The 20,910-nt window shown below is 36.6% G+C and overlaps 1 protein-coding gene across 3 annotated transcripts in view; it reads right to left on the bottom strand.

The window, feature by feature from the left end:
* Nucleotides 1–20,910, bottom strand: part of DIAPH3 (diaphanous related formin 3) — a 233,416-nt gene that overhangs the window by 145,212 nt on the left and 67,294 nt on the right. The window lies entirely within an intron of this gene.

The raw sequence follows: 20,910 nt of genomic DNA, 5'->3' as shown, positions 1-20,910 counted from the left end.
CAGGATGGGAAACGAAGTAGAATGAATATTCATATTTTATCTCACATCCTTTACAGTTCATCACAGTTCCTTATTTTCACTTTTCCACGTCCTTATTAATTTAAAAGTTCTGAATGTGTAAATAAAGAAATAACTCAAATGAGTTTTACCTCTTAGATTCTACTAGAAAGGTTGCTTTGTCTTTTTCAAATGTGTATTTATATTCAGATTCAACTGTAGATAACTCCCTCTATGTGACAATGATCAAAATGAAATCAGCCTGATGGGAATGGTGAGAAGAACATTTTATAAATTTGATGTTGCAGTTGAAAGCTTACACAGTGTGTCATGAATATGTGGATAGAATCCAACAAGAGTTACCTTTTGGATAGTTTTACACAAAGCTTTTCTATTAATCAGCTACTTTTTCATCATTTTCAAGTAAGACAAAATAGCCATCCTATTAAAATTGTATAAATATATAATCTACATAAGAAAATGATTGAAAATATATAGTATGCATGAGGAATTGAAGTAATTGTATTTATAACAGTATTATACTGATACTTTTTCTGATACCTCTGTAAAAGATTAATACAAGTTAGAACATCTTTAGAGATGTTTTTAGTACCTAGCATCTTTTATATTGCTTAATACAATCAAATTAAGTACCTCAGCTTAGAATCTTTAAAATTGCCAGCACATGGACAGGTGCATGCATCCTGTCCCCTGAAATACCATATAACTGTGTCTTAAATAGTTGGATGAGCAGTAAAAAAAGCTAACAAAGAGGTAATAAAGACGGTATAAAGCCCTTGTTGGCAAGAAGACATAGTAATAACTGGCATAGGCTGTCTCAGATGATAACAACTAGTACACAGGCAAATGTAGTTAATGAAATGGACTTCTGTTTGGCTTTTCAAACTTTTTCCCCTCTTTTAGAACAATGAACACTAGAATTTACAGTTAAAAAGAAAAAGTACTATTTGGGGGAAACTAGTCAAACAGCTAAACAAATTCACTTGGAAAAGTTTTTTAAAGTAGAAGTACTGTCTTCATTTTATTATTAAATTGTAAATGTTATCTTAATGACCAAATTGTTTCTAAATACTGTTGGTTCATTCAGAAATCAAAGACACTAGGTTTGCTCATATATTTTTAATGGTAGCTGATACATTCTGAAAATGAAATTCAACTCCAAAATAATATCTCTCAAGAAACAACTACTTAAAATACTGTAAGAAATATGGCATAAATAAATTAGAAGAATCCTTTTCTTAGCTCCAATTTGAACACCTGTTTGGCATCACGGTAGAACTGAGAGAATTAGCCAAGACAGACTCAACACCTGAAAGGACTTAAAGCTTCTCTAATTTTCTGGGAGAAGAAAAAGGCAATAGAGATGAGCTTTTTGCTAATCGCCTCATAAAGGCGGTTGAGGGGTCGGACCTTCCACCTTCAGCACGAGCCCCGGTGATTATTGATTGCTTTAGACAGAAATCACACCCGGATGTTCAGCAGCTTATCCGAGTGGCGCCCTCTACTTTAACGACACCAGGAGAGATTATCAAATATGTTCTAGACAGACAGAAGGTTACCCCACTTACAGATCAGGGAATAGCTGCGGCTATGTCATCAGCCATCCAGCCCTTGGTTATGGCGGTAGCCAACAGAGAAAGGGGCGGCACAGATGATAGCGGGAGTGGGAGGAACAACGCCCACTCGGAGGTCCGCCCAGATGGTTGAGATTATCGTAATCAGCAGGGATGTTTCCCTGGAAAGGCCTGTTCTGCTACAGCAGAACAGGGGCAGCACGCATAACAATTTATAGTGGGGGCCACGATCTGTCAATTGTCGGCGCAGTATGCGATCCCACTGCGCTGGGGACAGGAAGTGCGACCTGTCTGGGTGGATCAGTGGTCCTTACCGACGGAAAAGCTTGTAGCGCTTCACGCATTAGTACAGCAAGAGCTTCGCTTAGGTCATATAGAACCCTCTCTTAGTCAATAGAACACTCCTGTATTTGTGATAAAGAAGCGGTCAGGATCCTATCGCTTGCAGTTAGTGCCTTTTGGTGTAGTTCAGCAGGGTGCGCCCGTACTATCCGCTGTGCCTGCAGGCTGGGGGGTTGTTGTTATCGATTTGAAGGATTGCTTTTTCTCCATACCCCTGGCTGAGCAAGACAGGGAGGCTTTTGCCTTCACGGTTCCTGTCCGTAACAAGCAAGGCCCGGCTAGCTCAGTCGGTAGAGCATGGGACTCTTAATCCCAGGGTCGTGGACTCTTAATCCCAGGGTCGTGAGTTCGAGCCCCACGTTGGGCGCCAGCGTTCAGATGCTCGAGGTCAGGGCTGTTGCGATGGCGATTGTTTATTGGCCCTTCCTTCCCTGTAACATAGTCACAGATTCTGCTTTTGCAGCTAAGCTCGCTTTGAAAATAGGCCAAGAAGGCATTCCTAGTACGGAAGCAGCGCTTATCTTAGAAGATGCTTTGTGCACCCGAGTAGAGCCTATAGCAATTTTACATGTAAGAAGTCATTCGGATGTACCAGGATTCTTTTCAGAGGGCAACGCAGCCGCAGATGCGGCTGCAGGGTCCCGTGTCCTGACGATCCGAAAGGCCAGAGACCTCCACTCCACGCTTCACATAGGCGCCCGGGCACTCGCTCGAGCCTGTGGTATTTCCATTACAGCTGCAAGGGATGTGGTGCAGGCCTGCCCTCACTGCAATTCAGCTTCTGCTATTGGGGCGGGGGTCAACCCCCGCGGTTTAGGGCCGCTGCAAATATGGCAGACGGGCTTTACGTGGGAGCCGCGAATGTCACCTCGGTCGTGGTTGGCAGTTACTGTTGACACAGCCTCCACGATGATCGTGGCTACCCAACACGGAAAAGCTAATTCTACCTCGGCCCAGGCCCACTGGGCTGTAGCTATTGCGGTCCTTGGCTTGCAGATCTGATGAAAGAGAACAGTAACGAGGGACTCTGAGTTTTGCAGGTATGGCTCCTGTGAACACCGAAAAAGAAGAAGGAGACAGCCCAGGAACCCCGAAAGAAGGCCGGGAGAAGCATGGAGGAAACTCAATCGTTGCTGCCAACGAGAAAACGTGTTTCTAACAGGGGCATGAATGTGAAGACCTAGAAGGGATGTGTTGCTTCAATCTCAGCGACCACAGTGTATCCATCCATAAAGCGCTGAGAGCCCTGCGAGACCATACGGAGAAGATCGGCGTGGAGACGGACCCCATCGGGGACTGGCTGAGAAGTGTGTTCGGAGACATCGGAGAATGGGGTGTGCACTTATTGAAGGGACTGCTTTTAGGACTTGTAGTTATTCTGCTTTTGATAGTGTGTATGCCATGCTTTCTACAAATTATGCTAGGCTGTATTCAAAGGATGATTGACCGCACAGTCAATTATCGCGTGGAATATAGTAAAATGCAAAAGGCTTGTAGGCAGTCAGAAAATGTAGCGATATAAGGGTAGCGCGGGATTATTTTGCGATTCGGGATGTAACGGGGCAAGGCTTAACTGAGAGGACGGTGGCATGTATAGGCGCAAAGCGGGGTTTCGGTTGTACGCGGTTAGGGTCCTCTCAGGATAAAGTAGTTGCGCTTGTGCATAGGGGGGGGGGAGATGTAGCAGTGAGCAGAGAACTTTCGAGTAGTTGCTCGTAGTAACTAGATAAGAAGTAGTGATGTAAGTGCTTGCGTATGATAAGAGGGGCGTAGACGAAGGTGCACAAGGCTATATAAACTGTTGTCACGAGTTAATAAACGCCATTTTACCACCCACCACATTGGTGTGCACCGAGGTAGATGGACAGACCGAGATGTCCCTAACGATTGCGAACACCTTGATGAGGCTGGAGCGGGCCTCCGGCTTCATATCAAAAGCAAGATAACATGCAGTTGTATTTAAAATAAGCACAGACAATTCAAGAAGCTCAATGTTACTGTCTACACTATGAAACAGGATGACAACCATTCAACTTTTTGAATCCAGTACCTGCTGGTACTGAACCACACAAAACTACTGGACAGTGAGCCAGCAAAGATCAGAGTAAATGCAACAAAGCAACTGAATTATCAAGATTAGATACAGAAAGCAATTAACGCCATAACTAGACTGCTGCGTCTGAAAGCCACATCAGAAGAATAACTATATCTCACTGGATCCAAAGTCAATGTCTTCCACAAATCAATAAGATATGAAGAAAAAAAGTATGTGAACAAATCAAGTATATTTGCATTTCAGATGTTCCATTCCAAAGCAAAAGCTTTTCATTTAATAATCCTTGACACATTGTTCTTCCATGGATTTCTATAATTGCATTTTATATCTACTAAATTTTAAATATTTATTAAGTTCTTCAGCACAGAGTTCCCATTCCTAATTTGCACTATACAAAGAAAGACTTTCTAATATTTTTTGCAATAATCTTGATCAGTTCTGCTGTACCTTGACCGTAATTTTTACTAGCGAGAGGAATCAAAACCATACCAAACCCAAGTACATAGGACTGAAACAAAGCAGGGAGATACCCAGTGATGTATTTCTTTATTAGAGAATCACAGAATTCTTAAGGTTGGAAAAGACCTTTAAGATCATCTAGTCCAATCATCATATTTTGTTTTCCATTTGCTTTTAACCATTATTGAGACAGAAACGATTTCATCAGTATATCAATCATTAATTAACTAATTTGCCGTTCAGTAATAATTTTCTAGAATGCATCCAGTATTGATGTCAAAGTTGATAATCACAGATCCCCAAACACCTCATAAATCTTTCTAAAAACTGTCATTGCATTTACTGTCTTCCTTACTTCTTCTGACATTGGCATAGGTTCAAACTGTGGTTTAGACAGTACAGTTCATAGCTCAGCCTTGGAGATGTTTTATCCTTCAGTTCTCTTAGAATACTTGGGTAAATACCAGCTGGTCCTAGCAATCTGTTACTGTCCATTTTATTGACCTATTCTAAAATTTCCCTCTACTAACAGTGCAAGTTGGGATAGATCTTAGAATGTAATACTTCTCTTGACATTCCTTCCCCACAGAAAACTAGTTTTCAGGCAATTTCATTATTAGATGAACTGGAATAATTTTAAGCTTCAGCATTTGGAAGTCGGAAAGAGAGGTGCTATTCAAACTCTTTTTTTTTTTTTTTTCTTTGAAAGACTGATAAGAAGCAGTAAATCATACTTTTCTATTGCAATTTCATTAAATCAATTCATGCTCAAATTTCTCTAGTATGAAAATTTTAACACCTTAGTGCTAATTCAGTAACGCAGTAAGAATTAGGAGAGTATTAGGAAACATGCAGAAGTCTCTGGAATTCAAATACTATTGTACTGCTAAGCAAATCTGAATGAAAAAGGGAACATTCAAAGACATGGCTTGTGCTGCTTATATATTCTATAGAGTATATATTAAGCATCATTAATGTGCTTCAGTATTTCCCTAGTCTCTTGCTAAAGCAATTACCTCTTGCCATAACCTCTTTATTCCCCTCAAGGTCAATGTCAACTTTTCCAATATGAATACTTAAAAAAAAAAAAAAAAAATTCAGGCACATCAAGTCTACAGTTTTAAGAGCTTTCAGCTTTGGACCACAAAAAACAGAATGCAAAGGAGGGCAAAATGTAATAATATTAATACATTTGCACAGCACAGACTGCAGTAACTAAAGAGTTAGTGGAATTGTCTTACATTTCCTGCTAAAGGTTTTTTGTTTTCCCCTTAAATATGCAGTTCTTAAAAAGGTACTGGAAATTATGCTAGTCTGCAAAATCATAATTGAAAAGTCTTAATTATTCACTAAATTGATTTAATTAGCAAGAAAAGTTATGATTATTCACACATTTACCTTGAAGTACAAAGCAGAAACAAGTCAGAATATTTTTCAAAATAATAAAAAGACTGACTTCAGATATAATCAATGACAGCATGCAGTGACCATTGATTTCATTACTTTCATATGTCTTAATTTCATTCAGAAGTTTAGATAGAGGTCATCTGGCATATTTCTACTATTAGACATATTGCATGCTTACCAGTTAAGATATTAATTTTGTATGTGCATTTTCATGTCCATATTAATTTTTTTGTTTTCTTTGTTTTATACAATGTAATTATACAGAACATAAATGAATTTGATTTTTTGTACTAGTAATAGTCTTTAAAGATACACTCTGCTCCAACCTAAAAGATGAATGAAATTTAGAGGATTACAGTTCTGCAGCAAGTTTGCTATATATTTACTGTTGAAGTACATTTACTCAAAAAAAAAAAGAAATTTATTGTTCTGACAGCAACGTAACAGACAAAGCTAAAAGCATCTATTTTGAGATTTGTCAGTTTGCTTGCAAAAACCATTTTTAAAAAAATAGAAGAGAGGTACTCTTTGCAGTGCACATCAACTAAAAGTCCTTTGGTTAAAATACTCAAACCCAGCTTTCATAGCAAAAAAGATGGACAATTTTCCTATCTAGGCCACTTTAAGCAGATCTCACCTTAAATCCACATAATTGGACCACCAGACATTAGGAAAAAATACACCATCTTACCCATAAATTTCTTTGTTTTAAATTATTCTCCAGCTTACATATATTTCTCCATCCACCTAGTAAAAGCATAAGTTTAAACTAACTGCGTAAATGTCTACATAACAGAAAAAGAATAATTTTGAGTATTACTTTGCATTAAGAAAACTATGCAGTTCACCAGATGAAACACTGAAGCTGCAGTGTGTCACCGCAGACATCACAGAACAGAAGAGAATCCATTCCTCCTCTCCCTCACACACAGAGCTTTTCTCCCAGCTGTATATTTCTGCCATTAAGCTCATACAAGAGCCTGGTAGAATATGTAAACGGGAACATGAAAGAAACACCAGTCAGGCCTCTTCTGTTTAGCAACAAATTGATGTACCTGCCCAGCTGCAGAGCAGCATCCCACATACCCAGTTTAGCAGAAGCTGGCATTGCTTCTTGAAACAGCCTGTTTGACCTTTTTTTCATGACACTGTATACTGACTGGCATGTGCTTACCTATACAGTGAACACCAGAAGCTAGTTTTCAACTATACCAATTCCCTGCCCCAGTTTACTGCATAGCCACGTAGACACTTAAGTCAAACAACAAAGACATTGGGACTCCCTCATTTAGTAGCATCAGCTCTGTCAGATTCACTTGTCACTAACAATTGCCACAAAACAAGTTAAGTGCATTAGCTAACGCATTCAATTATAAAAAATGTTATATGTCTTCAACTAAGTACATCCTTCAATGTAAAGATATGTCTCTCAGAATGCTACATTATAACACCTTAATAAGACAAACATTTTTCATAGGTAATTTCATTTTTGTCAGTGTAAGACTTGAAGCAACCCAGTACTATCTGTATCTAGAGCTAGGTTGAAGACACTTCTGACAGAAAAATGATTCCATTTAAACCTTATCTCCTTCCTTTGAAGTTTGGTTTTAATTTTACTTCATAATTCACAATGTCTTGTGTAGTCTTACCAGCTCTCAGCTCTCAAAACCATTTAGCATTTTACTACATACCCTTGAAAATGAATGATACCTGAAGATACAAAACAGACAACTTACACTAGTTATTATGTCAAGGTCATTTCATCACAAAACACACATCATGTTACTTTTAAAGTAGTTTCATTAAATCAATTTTCTAAGTGTACGCAATGTGTTCTGATGCTATTTTTAATTCTGTTATTAACCTCTGATCTCACCCTAAAACAATTCAATATCCTTTCAGCAGGGAAACACTGGATCAGGCTTTTAATTTAATTCGTCAAGTGACTGCACACACACATACAAAAAAAGACATGGTAACAACAGAAATGTGTTAGTGCAAGAGCAGGAATGAATGATCTGACATACGAGCAGCAAAAATTACTAAGCCAGCACTGTTAGAGCCTTCTATCACAAAAAAAAAAGGAGAAGGCAGTATTAACCTGAAAGCACAACAAATGTTAATTTGTGGGAAGAAATTTCTGGCCATGGCCTGGACAGGTATACTTTTCTTTGGGTAAGGAGCTGGCTAGAGGTCTGGGCCCAACGGGTAGTAGTTAATGGAGTTAAGTCCAGCTGGCGACCCGTTTCAAGTGGTGTCTCCAGGGGTTGGTACTGGGGCCCATCTTGTTTAATATCCTTATTGATGACCTAGGTGAGGGAATTGAGTGTACCCTCAATAAGTTTGCAGATGACACCAAGTTGGGAGGTGGTGTCAATCTGCCTGAGGGTAGGGAGGCCCTGCAGAGGGATCTAGGTAAACTGGATCGCTGGGCTGAGGTGAATGGGATGAGGTTCAACAAGGCCAAGTGCCAGGTCCTGTACTTTGGTTACAATAACCCCATGCAGCGCTATAGGCTTGGGGATGAGTGGCTGGATGAGTGTGAAGAGGAAAGGACCTGGGGGTGTTGGTTGATGCTTGGCTGAACATGAGCTGACAGTGTGTCCAGGTGGCCATGAGGGCCAATGGCATCCTGGCCTGCATTAGAAGTAGTGTGGCCAGCAGGAGCAGGGAGGTAATCATCCCCCTGTACTCAGCACAGGTGAGGCCGCACCTCGAGTACTGTGTTCAGTTTTGGGCCCCTCACTACAAGAAGGACATTGAGGCCCTGGAATGTGTCCAGAGAAAAGCAATAAAACTGGTGAAGGATCTGGAGAACAAGTCTTATGAGGAGTGGCTGAGGGAGCTGCGATTGATTAGTCTGGAGAAGAGGAGGTTCATTGCACTCTATAACCCTGAAGGGAGGTTGTGATGAGAATGCGTTTGGCCTCTTCTCCCGGGCAACAAACAGGACCCGAGGAAATGGCCATAAGCTGTACCAGAGGAGGTTTAGATTAGACATAAGGAAGAACTTTTTCCTCAGAGAGTGGTCAGGCACTGGAATGGCTGCCCAGGGAGGTGGTGGAGTCGCCGTCCCTGGCAGTGTTCAAGAGGTGTCTGGATGAGGTGCTGTGAGATATGGTTTAGTGCCTGTGGTAGCAATGGTAATGGGAGAACATTTGGACTAGATGATCTTGTAGGTCCTTTCCAACCTTGTGATTCTATGATTCTGTGATAAGAATGAGAAGTATGTAGAAAGGGCTGACGGGACATAACAATTGAAATAGGATTGGTAGGGAGGAATTGGGTATTCTGAAAGAAACTGAATGAGAAAGCCACCGTCAGCAACTAGACTTCCAAGCTACGGAGACAGGAGGCCAAGGACATCACAGATGACAGCATTTTCTCCCAGCAGCTCCTCTCATACCTCAAACATCTGTAAATCTGGATTGTTCATTTCTGTCAAGCAGAGACATCAGATAAGCTAGCACATAACAAGGTAGTGCAGCATCTCTAGTTCTCCAAGATGAGGGCATTAACTTGAATGGCAACTTATAAGTAGCAGTGAACTGGCACATCAAATGTTTATGTTTGAGTCTTCAGAGCACGATTATTTACTCACTACTACCGTGAGTGGAAGCTGAAAAACCTAGGAGGCAAGCAGTTATGCCAACAGCCTACACAAAGTAGAACTACTAGAAACATTCCATCCTTCCTTTTGCACCCAAGCCTCTTCCTCACGTGCTACAACTGCACTTCATGCTGATAATCAGTTACTCCGTGTGGTGTGGGGACAGAGGAGAGAAGACGAAGTAAAGAAATTCTGTCCCTTACTTCTAAATACAACAGGAATACTAAATGTAGTGTTATCAAATAAGGGTAAAATAGGGACTTTCATAAACCAAAGACCAGGCCACTGGATCATCAACGACAGCTAAGTGGAAGCATAATGTATTCACTGATCTATTTTCTTATTTAAAGACACATTCACACAATAAATGTGCCAGAACCTCTCTGATATAGATGACTGGAATCAATCTCCAGTTTAAATTTATTCATGACTATTTTATACATATTCCTCTTAATTAAAACATTTTTTTCCCCATCCTAGCGCCCTTTTAAAAGAATAAGAAAACATCTAGGCACTACAACATGATCTTTGCTTTCTCTTAATTAAAGAATCCAAATCCATTTTAATCTCTTCACCTGATGATACCAGCAGCTTCTATGCATCTGTGCCTTAATGTGTCTTGAGACTTGGACAGAACTGAAAAATCACATTGCATGCTGACTTGGGAAGATATTAATGAAAATGTTTCCCTACTGGAAACACTTGTATGAAATCCAGGATCTGTCCTACTCTTTTTCTTCTTCTTTTTTTTTTTTTTTCCTAAATAAACAACTGATATATATATAAAACATATAAATACACAGATACATGTGTATAAAGGCTACGTCAACTATAGTGTTAACAACCCAAAGCTTGTGTTCAAATTCAGGCATAAGTATTTCTTAATTTAGGCTCTGAGAACAAAAAGGAGTAATGAAAAATTAGTTTATTTCAGAGAGCTTCTTTCTCAGATTATTTATTACAAATTTTCTACTTTTCTGTGGCACACAGCTGTAATTCCTGGTCCTGTTTTCTCTAGCAATTTCACATGAGTTCCAACTCTCCAAAAACCACTATTCCCAAGAGCCTCCACTGTTCTCTACATGATCTCCAATTGCGGGTGATGGGGATGAAGGGCCTGCTGGGTTCTGGTGGCACAGTAAACAACTGTAGCCTTCCTCACTCTTTCTTATTTTTATCTTGCATTCTTTTACCATTTGTAGCAAATTTGTTATCTATTTTGATTGGGTCATTCTTCCTTCCTTCTCCTCAAAATGGGGAGAAACAGGCACCTTTTCCGTGCCATACTTGAAACTGTGAAAGATGCTGAATACCAGGCAAAGGCAGCAGTGTTTAGTAGTGCTTAAAACAAAAGTAACGTACAAAAACTACTATGCTATCCAGTATAGAAAAAATGCTATGGTTCTTACTTTGTTCATTATGTATGCCATATGAATATCCTGAGCTGGTTTGGAATGTATTAACTAGAACAATATATTTCAGGACTGACAGTTAAAATAGCAAAATTTGACAATTGTACCTAGCTTTGTTACAAATTTAAATTTAATTCTGAAACCATTATTAACCAACTTTTCATCTGTGATATTCTAATCTCTTTCTACTTGATAATACCCCCAAAGTCTCCTATCACAAAGTTCATCCCTCTCTTCACATACAAATATCATTTTGAGACTTTGCAATAAACAATTATTCCCCAAACTGATCCCTCAGAAACTTGAATATCCTCACAGTCCTATACATCCTTTTTCAATATCACACATCTCCTGAACTCAGCTATTTTTACAAATATTGCTAATGTCACTCTGTATTAGTATTACCACAGAGGCAATCTTACTGCAGTTCACACAGATCAAATCTATCAATTATGTTGTTCTTAAAAAAAAAAATCATCTTCTCAGAAAGAAATCCAATTCTATTAACTTCCTGGTATAATTCATCATTCATATACTGAATTTGCACCCCTTGTTTTTTTGAACACTTACCTCCATATTCACAGAATCATAGAATGGCTTGGATTTGTAAAGATCTTCAGAGTCATTCAGTTCCAATTCCCATGCTACAGACAGGGACACCTCCCACTGTATCAGATTACTAAAAGCCCCATCCAACCTGGCCACTCTCACAGTCAATAATTTCTTCCCAATATCTGATCTAAGCCCACTTTCTTTCAGTTTGAAAACATAATTACATGCGCTTGTAAAAGAAGTCCCTCTCCAGTTTTGTCAGCCCACTTTAAGTTCTGGAAGGCCACTATAAGTTCTCCCTGGAGCCTTCTCTTCTCCAAGCTGAAGAAACTCCAACTCTCGCAGCCTGTCTGCACATGAGCAGTGCTACAGCCTCTGATCATACTCATGACTGCCCTCTGGACCTGCTCCAAAAGGTCCGTGTCCATCTTATGTTGTTATCTGTTCATCCAGAGCTGAATGAAATGCTCCAGGTGGAGCTTCGCGAGGAGAGAAGAGGGGGAGAATTATCTCCCTTGGCTGAGCTGCTTCTTTTGATGCAGGCCAGGATACAGTTCAAATGTTGTTTGTTATAATTTGGAAGAAAACCCTGCTCAGTCATTCTGTGCATTACTGATAACGGTCTAATAAATCTATAATGCAAAATTTTCTGTGATTTTTTTCAGATTAGCTTATAAAAAACATACTAAGTCCTTTTTTTCCATCAAAAATGCATATTAAAAAACAGTATTTTATTGCTATAAACCGCATTGCAATCATTTTTAAAAAAACTGTGTACACCAATTCTAATAAACATAATGAAATGGATTTCTGAAAACTAATATATAATTGAATAGAGAAAAAGAACAATAATGTTCTATAGTATAAGCTAAATCTAATGCCTTCATGTGCACAAGCAATCTGAATATCAGGCTGGAACAAAATGTGCCTTCAGCCAGCATTTTTCATTGCTAAATTAAGAGCTGTCAATCAGCACATCTGTTTGTGTGGTCTCATTACAGAACACTGCCTCAATCTCAACAGTCATAGTAAAGAAAGCGGACAGCATAACTGTATCTACTTAACCTTCATCAACCAGCATTCATGCACCCTCATTAATTTTTTTCATCTCACTTTCAAGCATGACATGGTTCATACCAGAACAATAACTTGCTGATAATTGTTCAAGACAACAGCTGGACAGGAACAGTGCAGAGGTGATCTTTCTTATAGATTATAAGGTGTCTCAGTGAATTACAATTAGTTTAAAAGTCATCTGTCCTGTTCAACAGCTTTGAAAAGAAGACATTTCATTAGCAAGGAAAGAAATCCTATCATATTTTAGGCTTTAATGAGCCAATTGCATTGCACTTTCTAAGAAAAGATTTTTCTGCAGATCACATGATGATTTTTACAATTCACAACTCAGTAAAAGAATGTCATATTTATGAAATTACACCACATGAAATAAACTCTCATGGTAACCTCAGCTTACCATTCATTATAATCTAACTTAGAAACTAATAAAATAACAGTAATGATTTATACATCTTTCAAATTACCTTTACAAAACAGTCTGATAGTAACATTGTACTCTTTTGAAAGAAAATCAGTAGCACGTTTAAATGGGATATATAAGTATTCAGATAATCAAATACTTAATTCTGAAAAATGACAAAGGAAAGCAACTAAAGATATAGTTGCATAGTTCTCTGGAGAGTTTTTAGTTCTTCTAATATTTTCTTTTCATCGATGACATATATGATGTCATAATCTGCATATGTAAGTATAATTTACTGATAGTTAAAAACAAGTAAAATTGTTTAAACATAACTGTAAGACATAAAAAACTTGTAGATGTCTATCTCTGTTAATGAAGGTTCCTGTGCTGATAATATTCCTTGTCTCTTTCACAGGAATCACAGGAATTTAGTATTGCCTTATCTCTTGCTGTTCCTACCCCAAAAGCCAACTTCTTAAACGTCAGAAGGCAATTTTCTTTTGTTTTTTTAGGAACTTGCTAAAATGTAAGTGCATCATTTCAGCAAGAGAAAAATGTCCATATCTAGAGAAAAATTACATCTTTGAAGTTACAGCTATAAAGCTACCCTCATAATAAAATGCATGCTTGCTTATTATTATGATAGATATCTGCAGAAATTAGTAGTTTATATTTGTTGCTATAATAAAAAAAAATAATAATAATTAGAAGTCCAGTGAGAAAACAGATAAAAATAGAAGGCAGATTTCCTATAGCAAATCTACTTTCAGATGAGGAAGGGAAAAAAAAATAATAAAACGAAGACATAAGGAAAAAAAACAGTAGACGGTCCATTAGAAAACTATATCCTGCCCAAACTCTTCCCTTCGGTAGAAGCTAATGCATGGGGCTTCAACAACAGTTTGTGAAATGTATTTATAAAGAAGGTAAGGTAAAGGTAAGGTAATTATCTAAGAAAAATTATCTTAAAAAAAAAAAAAGAGAGAGAGAGAAAAAAAAAAGAAAAAAAAAAAAAAGCACAAAAAGGCTTGAAAAAGTACTGTTTAAAACAAAGAAAGAACACAATGCCTAGTATTCCAAATCAAACAGTGTCCTTCAGGAAACAGCAAAGAGTTCAGGTATGGTTTAAAATAAGTTGTTTATCACTGAATTGCTTTCTGTAGAATCCATCTCCCAGTGGCAGCATAGAGGAGGAAAAAAAAAAAGAAAAAGTACAATACAGTGATGCCAATATTACTTTGAAAAAGAAAAGTTATTTGTCAGTAACTGAAATTCTTTGAGATCTGTTATCCAGATGGACATGCACAGTTAGAATTTCTAGCATGAGTGCACAAATACACCATAGTATTTTTGCCACTGCCATTTCTCAAGGCACATCATAAGTCATCATGATAAGTCTACACATCTCTCCCCAAAGCTGGGCATTTTGCCATAAATATATATGGTGCATGATCTTAACTTTCTCTTATCCTCACACAATTTGAAATAGGAAAGATTATATACATACACACAGATAACAAATCTCAACTAACTCTCCTCTTGAATAATTGATTATATTCATACTGTGGGCAATCAGAAGTTCTACTCATACATTATCATTACTTATCATACTTATACACTACATTTCATTTATCTGGAATAGTGCCCTGGAGTTTAACGGAATAAATACCACTCTTTCAAAAACAGTATGATGCTTAGAGATACCAGGAAGAGTAAGTGGTAAAAGCATAAACGCACTTGCTGCAATCAACAACCATGTTATTATTGTAAATATTTCTCCATGTGTCAACCAATGCTTATTCATCCTAAATCCCACCCATTTGCCTTATAACACTGCCTGATTAATTGGTAAATGAAGCTCTCTAGGTCCTCTCCAGAACTTGAAACACTCATGATGGATTGCCCAGAATAAGGCAAGAAAAAAGAGCTACTTTGAATTCTTCATTTTAGTTGATAGTGGTGTTTTTCTTGTTTCGTTGTTTTTTTTTTTTTCATCTATATATTTTATAAAGTTTTTACAGCCTATTTGAGCATTTTTAATCAGTAGTTGTATTCAAGTTTTACTTTTAACCTCACTTATCTACAACTTCATGGTAAATGAGAACAACAGAGTAAAATCAAATGCATTCAGATAGTCTTAATTACTGGCTAAGGTACAAGTCCTGAGCACGACCTGCAGTGTACCCAAGGGATAACAGATTGTGTACTCACAGAAGGTGCGTAAGGTGCAAGCTGGTATCACAGAAGGGTTACACAAGGAAGAAGTGTCCTTCCATGAACAGTAGCAACTGAGAAAAGTCTCTAGCATGCTGTAACATATTGGGAAGCACAGCTGAACACTTCAGCAATCCCAAAGAGGTTCTTATGTTTCCCATACGTAGTCTAGCAAATAGGATTGTAACAGGTCACTGCCAACTTTTTTACAGAAAATGGAAGGTGAATGCTATCACATATAGCTCTCTACCTGTTCTAACTATTTTCTATGTTAAGGCTGCATCAGACTTGAAGTATGTCCAGTGATGCGAAGATAAGCATCCACAGCAATTTCACCTTGAAAGACTTTGGTAAGGAAACTTCAGAAAGAAAGCACACAGAAAAAAAAATATGGCTTAAAAAAAAAAAAAAAAAAAAAAAGCACATTCTTGATGGATGTATCTTTCTATATGTATGAAATAAAAAATTTTCTCTCTGCAGGAGAGAAAGTGGCCTAAACACTACCCACAGCCAAATACACACCTCAGTGATTCAGACTGGATGGAGATGTTTGTAGTTCAGACCTAGAAGCCCTGAAAATTTTTTCTTTTTCATTTTCTTTATGATAACAAGCTTCAGAGCACTTGGCTTCTTAATGTTAAACTCAGGCTAAGAACAGATAATAAGACACTGCATTTGAAGAAAACATTTACTATGTCTTATTTTGTAATTGGAATACAGGCTTTAATAGAACTGCTTTGATTGATGCTCAACCAATTCAGGATGGTAATTCCAAATCACGTAGTGATCTCTTCTATGCACCTAAAGCATTAAGTCTTCATTTCTCAGAAATGAAATAGGAACTGGTTGCTTTTCAAACTCATTCAGCAGTTGGATCCAAAACGCATTTTGCCCAGCCAACTTGAACAAGATATGCAGCTGTGCTTATGCTGCCATATAACAAGAAGAGAGGTTACACAGCAGTTTCCCACTTCAAAGTAGAGGCTTCAGGTTTTTTTTATGACTAATATGGAAAAGTCCACTGTAACATAGTGGGTGATACCTGGGACAGTACTGTATCAGACACTGAAGAAATGTAAAACTACACTCCAAAAGCCATCCAGTCCTTTTTAACTGTATTTTTTCCCACAAAGCTTCAAGCATTTGAAGTAGCTGCTAGGCACAAGTAAAAAAAAAAACAAACCAATTGTGTTTCAAAAGTCACCTCTACAAATAATGTAGAGTTTCAGTCACTGCAGTTTCCAGAATTAACTATGTTCAGTACACATTTTTTTACACGTACATAAGGTATTGAGATAGAAATCCATGAAAATACTCAAACTCTATAAAGTTGGGTTTTGTTATTGCTGTTGTTTCTTCTCACTAGCAACATCATTCATTCACTGGTGAGTGGCTAGGATGTGCACCTTATATCTAGAATCTGCCCTCCTATCAATCCACTTTTTCAATTTAAATGAGATCTAGAATATACTAAGACTTCACATGACAATTCTACTTACTAAATCTATTTCAGATAATAATTATTCACAGTTGCCTTCTTGGATCTACTTTCTGAATATACATGCAAATAAATAAGCAACAAATAAGAAGCAATAATACTGCTGTTCAATGCTTAAAATAGCATTTTCTTTGGCCACCTAATTTTAAATCAACAGACAGCTCTAGACATGGTATTCGCAGACATAATGTATGCTTTTATTAATGGATATTCAAAGTTGATGTGTAACTAAACCACAAAAATTTATATGGAACGACAGTTATTTGATCTGTATTTTATATGAAGGGTTTGTACAAAAAAATCCACTTATATGTGTTAAAGAAATCCATAATTTATTACATTATATTTTTGTTCTGAGAATTAACATAACAAAAGCCTCTTCTCAGAACTGATTCTTTGGTTTAAAATTACACTGCTTTGTTAGAAAGTATAAAGCTATTATTTTCACAGAATGTAATTATAAAATACTTTATAAAAAAAATGTTAACTGTTTCAGATACTTAAAATATATATATATCTAAAGCTGCCATAGATATCCAAAACATACTAAGTATCTTTTTAAGCAAACATATGAGAGAGATTTGAAACCACAGTTCCAATACAGTGGACATTGGAAGGAAGGTACTTAGCTTTGTAGTCTCTAAAACTATAGCACTTATATTTATATACCAAAAAGACAGTTTCCAATTTTTACAGAGAAGCATGACATAGTAAGTTATTCAATATGATATTAAGATCAGTTTCTAATAAGACTAAGATATCAATAATGTTTGGAGTCATTTTCTAAATATAAAAAAGTCAAACTGAAATAATAGATAATACACACTGAAAAAAGATCCAAGAAATGTACTAACCTCTGGTTGCTATGGTGAGCACAGGAAGAAGCAGAAACTCAAAACAGCATGCATAAATACTTTTGAAAAATTGTTTGAATACAGAACAAAAAGATGTGATTCAAATATGCAACATTAGACCTTAAAGTACTTAAAAATAATGTATGTGAAATTAAATAATAACAATATAAAGACTGAAGCATTTATCGAAAAATTACTGTGCAGAGCCACAGATATTTATCTGACCATGACTGTTTCTATGAGAAAATGACAGTGCCAAGCAAAATTCCAGGTCTTTGCTAGGTTTTTGTTAGGTAAGTAATCGTGTTGACTACTTATATAGTTTTACATTTGAGTTGATTACATAAAATTTGAAATATACTATACTGATATGACTTAACTATTAGTGTTTCATTTACTTTGGACTCATTACAGCCTAAAGTGACAAAGTATTTCACAATGTTATTTTGAGATTTAACTTAAATGATCTAAAACATTAAATGATTGAGCAGATTTTTAAAAATATTAAATTTAATAAAATTAACTATTCTAGGCTTAAGTGACAGAACTTTCATGTTTACATACTGGTTTTAAATCAAACAGCAATAGTTAGATTTTAGCCTATCCATTCTTACAAGTATATATTGACTTAATAGTAAAAGACTATGATTTAAGCTAAAATTTAGAAAACAGGTGAACAGTATTAGTAAATACTTTAAGTTTAGTAACATAAAGTACTGAGAGTACTTACAAGTACTCTAGCACACAGAAGGTGGTTTCATAAAACATAAACTTAGCTTCAGGAATCTGCTTTTCTTCTAAAAAAAAAAGTACTCAAATTAGCAATTAGAGAAAAATGTAAACCCGAGTCTAATTTAAAAGCAAAAAAGGTCAGTTTGGCTCCAGTTTCACAGACAGACCAATAGATATCAGTAGGTATTTCATGTATCTACTTCCCTAAAAGAAAGCAGTATCCCACTTTAATTAAATTACTGTGCATTACGACAGATACCACATGGACTGGAGAAAGCAGACTGTCTGCAGTGAGAACAAGCTAGGTGTATAGATATTGTCTCATAAGCAGCTTATAGACTTAGTCTTGAATGTCCAAGAAAGAAGGGAATATATTTTCTCCTTGGAACCTAAATTTGCATGTACAGTCTTCTAATAAAAATCTCAATGAGGAAACTTGATCTGGCATATGAAGCTTAATATATAAGCAAGAATCACACTATAGGTGAGCTCACAACTACACAAGAGAACATTACACTTCATAAAACTGTCAAAATAGTCACTGAGAGAAAGCTGAGAAAAACAGAATATTTGCTAGTTGAAGGCAGCCTTAATGTCTCTTTCAAAATGCCAGCAAACAACAAATAACAAATTAATCACTATTTCAGTGTTACAAATTTTAATGAATTTCAAACTTCCAGAGGACAACACTGGAGTACCTGTAGGACAAATACATTGTACAGCTCTGTGACTAAGCCAGTGCCAATCAAGGTCACACAAATCCCAAGCGGATAAAATTGCCATATTTAATAAATAAGGACAGCTTATTTATTATTACCAACAGACTTAACATTGACAGGTGAATAAAACAACATAGTTCACATTCTGTACATTGTCCTTGACAAGAATAAAGAACCATCCACCCTCTATGGATCATTATTGTAACTCCTCGAGTAGCTCTGCATGTATTGCAGTGGGAATCCATTGACCATGGAGAACACTGGGCCTTCACTCACTCACTGCATATCGAAAATTACTTTCTAACAGCTGCTTGCAGATTCAGTCTAAACACTAACAATTAGTTTCTGGGATATCTCTTAAGCTGATGTAGTCATTCGTTCACTTTTTTTTAAAATATTTTTTTTTTCTATATTGAAAAGAAACCCTGACGTCTGAAATTAATCCTGATCACAAACTACAGTGTGCTGACATCAAAATAGGATGCAGCAGCAAAAATTAGAGCAATTCCTACAAATATTTACATATGAAGATGATAGCAAGGAGCAATACAAAAGGAAAAAGTGAAAAGTTAAAATTTAGACCTTTCCTCAATTGTAAAGGTAAAACACTGATCAAAATACACAAGATGATAAGGCAGGGAAGCGGGGGGAAGAGCAATAAACTTCTTGGTTTTCTTGCTTGTTTTTGTTTGTTTGTTTGTTTTTGTTTTGGTAACTACTATGAAATCATTTTCTGATCCAATACTTATTTATATAGTACCATTAAACTATACTTCATCACTAGTTATCAGTTTAAAATTATTTACTCGCTTAAAGCAATAATTATCACTGTAATGACTATTTAGGTAGTCTTTGTGTGAAAAGCGTGGGAGTATTACTTTATTTTTAGTAAAACTCTATTACAGCATTTAACAAAAAATGTTAAGAGTATACTGTCCTTCAAAACTGAGAACAAGTCAGTAATCTAAGGCACAGACTGAATTCCAGATTTGAAGTTTTACACCTCAAGCACACATCAGAGCTTCCGCATCTAACATAATCACTATTAATATGCTCTTAACTCATGGTTTTGTAGAATTGCTCAGATTTAAGTCATCTGTTTTGCATAAGCAAAACAGCCTCACAGACTCAAAAAGTATGTGGCACCTTGGTAACAAAGCATAGGAATGTAATTCTGGCACACAAATCTGATTTCTTATCTTAACCTCCCTACTATTCCTGATGTGCTGAAAAGGATGGTCAAACACCCTTAAATAACAAATGTTTTCAAAGTTACATGTAAGTTCATACAATTTAAATTGGTTTAAACTTTAAACATGAGAAATGAAAATCAGTTTTTGCTTCTAAATAATCTCAACTTATCTAAAGTATGTCATTAAATATTGTTAGAAGACTAATAATCAACAGAAAAGAAATATCCTATAAGGTAAGAGAAAGACAGTTGGTATTTTGTGTTTGTTTGGCTTTATTTTTCTTGGCGATGGTGAATGTTAAAATATCAGAAAAGGTAGGCATTGCTATGAAGCTTTTATAGGTCAGAAGATCTGATTGACCTGTACTCAAACTGAAAACAACTGGATTTGCAAACATATTCCAGTTCAGGAAGTTAATGCAATATAGCTTGCATCAAATTGTAAGATCAATCCAGCTACATTTAAAGGTTGCATAGTCCATTATCAGTGGTTGAAATAGGATATTAGGAATACTTAATTAGGTTTTAGAAGTTTCAATGCACTGTATGTCAAACGAAAGATAACACTATTACAGGATACACTGTCTAAGCACATGAGTTATACTTTCAGAATCTGTGTGCTCATCATATTAAACTCACAGACTCAAGCCACAAGAAGATTGCAAGTAAAGGTAAATGGAGCATACCTTCATTTAGATCATATGCCTTAAAATACCCTGTAATAAGCCAATTATTCAAGGCTGTTCAGAAGACTGCCCATTTTAACTATTGATTTTGGAGACGCCTAATAT

The sequence above is a fragment of the Phasianus colchicus genome, chromosome 1 (assembly GCF_987193195.1).
Source record: "Phasianus colchicus chromosome 1, bPhaCol1.hap1.1, whole genome shotgun sequence".
Classification (NCBI taxonomy): domain Eukaryota; kingdom Metazoa; phylum Chordata; class Aves; order Galliformes; family Phasianidae; genus Phasianus; species Phasianus colchicus.
Note: the sequence above shows the minus strand (reverse complement) of the source record. Positions and strands in the feature narration are given on the sequence as shown.